The sequence below is a fragment of the Nansenia antarctica genome (genome assembly GCF_963989245.1).
Source record: "Nansenia antarctica genome assembly, chromosome: 13".
Lineage (NCBI taxonomy): Eukaryota > Metazoa > Chordata > Actinopteri > Argentiniformes > Microstomatidae > Nansenia > Nansenia antarctica.
Window position 1 is genome coordinate 28339461 of NC_137683.1, and position 5000 is coordinate 28344460.

Consider the following 5000-nt stretch of genomic DNA (forward strand, 5'->3'; position numbering starts at 1 on the left):
TAATGTTTTGTGCATAGTGCTGTCGATCAATCATTCATGACCGGTGTCTGGCAGGTGCACAGATATGCCCACAGGGGGGGTTAAGCCCCCCTGCCCTTTTGCCCTCAGTCAAAACAACAAGAGGCAGACACACCTGGCTCCAATGGAAGGCTGCATACTCACCTCCTCCCTGACCCAGGAGTAGCTGGTCAGCCATAGGCATAGAGGTAACAAATGGTGTGGGTGTGGGTGTGGGTGTGGGTGTGGGTGTGCGCGCGCACGCACACGGTGAGGTGAGTACCCTTTTTCTTGCTTAGCCCCCCAAAATGTCTGTGCACAGCCCTGACCGCTGTCCATGGTGCTTATTGCAGAGCAAAATCAGTTGTGGAAACATTGCCATGGTAAGCCTTCACAAGCCTTTACATTGTTAGCAGGCTCACAAAACAAGCTGTGTTAGTTGACTAGCGATGTGTCGTTGATTTTCAACAACGCAGAAATGTATTCAAATTTTTCAAAGATCCCGACATGAGGACCTAATGATCAGACTGTCACAAATTATGTATTATAGCCTACCCTACTCCATCAAGACTGTAAAGCCGAAGACACCAGGAAAATGTTCTCAATACACATGTATAGCAATCTTTATAATTCCTGTACATATGTTATTATCTTCATCAGTGTTGGCCATCAAGAGCCTCAGCTCTGAAATGGGACACACGTCACGTACTGTGTTGTTCTGACAAGTCCATTCATCCTCAGGTGAGACTCACCAGCACCGGGACAGACTACAAGACTACAGCAAGGCCGTGTTAGCACCAGGGACCCGTCTACACGGTTCAGCAGCCAGCAAGGCCTTCTCCCCCTCCTCCTCCTCCCCCTCCTCCTCCTCCTCCTCCTCCTCCCACTCTCCATCACATACTCAGCCTACCTGAGGCTTAACTCATCCTCTCCTCCACCAAGGACATCCAGCCCAGGCGGGATGAAAGGAAAATTAAAATCAATGGAGCTCTACTAGTACTTTGTTAGTAGTAGCTGTATTTTCCTCCAAGTTCCTCTTGCAGTGATGTCCCCCACCAAGGACTAAGGGAATGGAACACACACTGTACTTTACATCCTGCTTCAAGATGCTGTGCCGATAACGTACCAAGGACCTATGTATGAATTCATTCATATTTTCTTGTCATGTTTTTTTTTTTACACATAATGGTTATCGTGGCACAGCTTTCATGTTTTAATCAAGAACACGCACCTCCTCCTCCTCCTCCCACCTCTGGTCCAATCCATTGTTTCAAATCTCATTAAAGCTTTAATGAGTGAGAATCCAGATCGCACCGGAGAGCAAGTCATCATCCACACTATGGGGGGGGGCGGGTGGGGGGAGGGGTGTGTGTGCACTTTTCATTCTCTTTTCTTTTATAGGATAAAGGGAATGTGAAATACAGTACGAGTCACTGGGGGGGAGCTAATCTACACTCACACCTCAAACTGAAACACTCCCGAAAGAGAGAGAGAGCTCAAAAAGAAGGACGCATAATTAGGACCTCTCAGAGAATAGTCTCATAATGGTAACTACGTAAATCAATATTTAATAGACAAACCCTAATCTGTATATTCAACCTTTCAACATTCCTTTTTGGTGTTTTTTTTATGATGTGTTCTGTGTTGAGGTGTCCTTAATTGCATTTTAAACGCAAGCCTGCTGCAGTGGTTTTGAAGCAGAGAGGCTGTTTTGCTTTTCAAGTCTCTCCCAAGCGGGCGATGTGTCATGTGATGTCATGTGTTCTGCGAGGACAACAATGCACTTGAGAACCAGAGAGATTGCGAGATTGATACCTATTGTGAGGCGGAACCAAGGGAATATCCACCTCCTACTGTATGGTGAAAGATGGTTTCTTTCTCTCTCTCTCTCTCTCTCGCTCTCTCTCTCTCTCTCCCTCCCTCCCCCTCCCTCCCTCCCTCTCTCTCTCTCTCTCTTTCTCCTTCTCCCTCTCCCCCCCTCTCTCTCTCACTCTCTCTCTCTCTCTCTCTCTCTCTCTCTTTCTCTCTCTTTCTCTCTCTCTCCTCTCACTCTCTCTCCTCTCATTCTCTCTCTCCCTCTCCCTCTCTCTTTCTCTCTCTCTCTTTCCCTCTGTCTCTCCCTCCCTCCCTCCCTCTCTCTCGGTCTATTTCTAAAGTGTCTAGGAGTGAGTGGGTGTGAACGCGGATAGATTGGAGGTGAGGTGTTAAGGTCCAATTCGGTCGGCGCTGGTGGGATGGTCACATGACTGACGAGACGAGATGAGACGGCCTCACAGTGGCCAATGCCCATCGCCCCGGTTACAACCCCATCGTCGCGGTGACTGTCCCCACGGAGGCAGAGGGTGTTTAATTCACAGTGCCCCTCTCTCTGAGGGTAGGGGGGTGGGGGTGGGGGGCAGCTATCAGCGCTGAGGAGGAGGAGGAGGCGCCGCTATTTCCAATTCCTCTCCCTGTGTCTCTCTGTGGGAGAGAGTGTCTTCAATGGAGATATGCTGGCTGTGCCTCTATCACCATAGAGTTACAATTATGACTGATATAGCAGCACACAGCCCTCTCCTACCCTCCTCCTATGGCCATGAAGCTCCTAAGAAGAAGAAACATAGAGTATTCCTCTACAGTTCTATAATTGACAAAGGGCCTTCTATCAAGGAATGAGCAAAACGTGCGTGCGTGCTTGCGTGCTTGCCCATGGCTTTTGGATTGGTTGACTGTACGGCCTTCTGGAGTGAATACAACAACATCTGCCATCAATCCTGAAAATCACCTGAAAAAGGAAGCTCAAAGAAGAAAGTCTTGAGAAGGGAAAAGTATTTAGTTCTCTTCTCCGACAGCCCAATCAAAGTGTTTTTTCCTCAAGACGAGAGGGTACTACTGTGGTAATACTAGTCCTCACATGAGATCACAGGCTTTATGAAGAATTACTGGGAGGAGGGAGGAGGAGAGAGAGAGAGAGAGGTGTCTATCACATCACTCTCTGACAGAGGTTTCTCAGGAGAACTCAATTCCTGTTTGATTTATCGAGGCTTTTCCTGTGTTATTTAACTTCCTTCTCCCCAGCAGGTTGGGTAAAGACCTCAGAGCCTCAGTTACAAATGGCAGCCTTCTCTAACAGGGTTCCCATCAGTCAACTCTCAGATTTATCACCATGTTCACTTTGATGTGAGGCCGGAGATGATGAATGACTGGATGTGGAACGGCCTCCTTTTTCCTGATTGAATAAAGAACATACAGAGCGTGCGTGCTGCGTGCATGCATTTATTTATTTATTATTGTTTTATTTAACCTTTATTTCACCGGGGGAACCCATTGAGACCATGTCTCATCTTCTCAATGGTGCCCTGTTTTACAAAGTATTTTTAAGACAATACAAAAACATCATACATTCAGCCATTAAAACGAATAAACATGTGTGTATGCGTGTGTGTATGCGTGTGCGTGTGTGCGTGCGCTTTGCGTGTGTGCGTGTATGTGTGAGTGAGTGTGTGTGCATGCGTGTGTATGCGTGCGTGTGTGTCATGCAGTGATCCAGCAGGTGTGTGTGTGAGCTCTCTCCTCTCCCTCCTATCTCTAATGATGTGAGAGGGTGAGACCAGGGGTCACCTGCCAGCCTGGTAATGAGTACAGCGCTCCGTCTCCACCCAGGAACATGTTCCCACAACCCTGACCTCTGAACCCCCGGGGGGGGGGGCGGCGTCTCAACAGAGGGGACTGTTAATTGGGCCACAAACCAGGACTCCAGAGAGTCAGGTTCAGGTGGAGGGGGACAGAGGGCGGGAGGGTTAGTTGGAGGGATCCAGATATTAATGTTAATAACTGCTGCTTGAATGACAATTCAATAACTCGGTGACTTCACTTGACATTGCCAACCCTTTTTTTTTTTGCCACCCACTTTGCATGTTGGGTAATTTTAATGCAGAGAAGAAAAAAAAAACACTGTTATCAAGACGCAAACCTGTCGCTGACGTCACTCTCGGGTTAAGTGCAGAAATCTCTCCACCGGTCTCTCCAGACCTAACGAGGCCTGCTGGGGATCTGGGAGGGACTGGGGGTGGAGCAGACACACACACACACAGGCACACACAGACACAGGCACAGGCACAGACGCACACACACAGACAGGCACAGGTACACACGCACATACAGACACAGGCACACAGACAGACGCACACACACAGGCATACAGACACAGGCATACAGACACACACACTCACACTCTCACCTAACACACACACACACACAGATACACTCACACGCTCACACACGCACTCTCACCTACACACTCACACACACACTCTCACCTACACACACACTCACACACACACTCTCTCACCTACACACTCACACTCACACACACACGCCCCTTCATGTAAGTACCCACCCCGTCTTCTCCAGCATGCCTCTACCCTGCATTGTTCAGCAGTCAGACCGACAGACAGACAGACAGACAGACAGAGGGCCCAGAGGGAGGCAGGGATAAAAGGCCTGCGTGTGGATTCCCCTCCAGAAAGCTGTCACTCAGCCCACCCCCACGGGAGCGCGTGTGTGGGGATACTAAAGTGGGGGGGGATGTGAAGCGGGGGGGGGGTGGGGGGGGGTGTCGGGGGGCCGGAGAGGGGAGGCTTTTGTGTCTGACGACAACAATACTGTAACAGAGCAGAGTAGAGCGGGGAAAGACCCTTTTACTTCAGCCTTTCATCTCACTGACTCTCTCTGTGTGTCTGTCTCCATCTCTCTCTTTTTTAAGTGCTGTATCTCTTTCTATCCCCCTATCTATCTATCTCTCTCTCTCTCTCTTTTTAAGTATTTCTTTCTATCTATCCCCCCCTATCTCTATCCAGTGCAGTGTTAAATGAAGGTTGGTTCTCTGAGCGACCACACACACACACACACACACAGCCAGTGATTAGAGATGAGAAGTGAGGCAGATATAAATATCTACTACGCACCAGAGGGAGTGAGTAACAGCCAGGGAGAGGCTGAGAGAGAGAGAGAGAGAGAGAGGG

At 49.0% G+C, this 5000-nt stretch overlaps 1 protein-coding gene across 1 annotated transcript in view; it reads left to right on the forward strand.

The window, feature by feature from the left end:
- The window catches only part of chmp5b (charged multivesicular body protein 5b), a 495962-nt gene that overhangs the window by 343557 nt on the left and 147405 nt on the right, over positions 1-5000 (forward strand). The gene's annotated exons all lie outside the window — the stretch shown is intronic.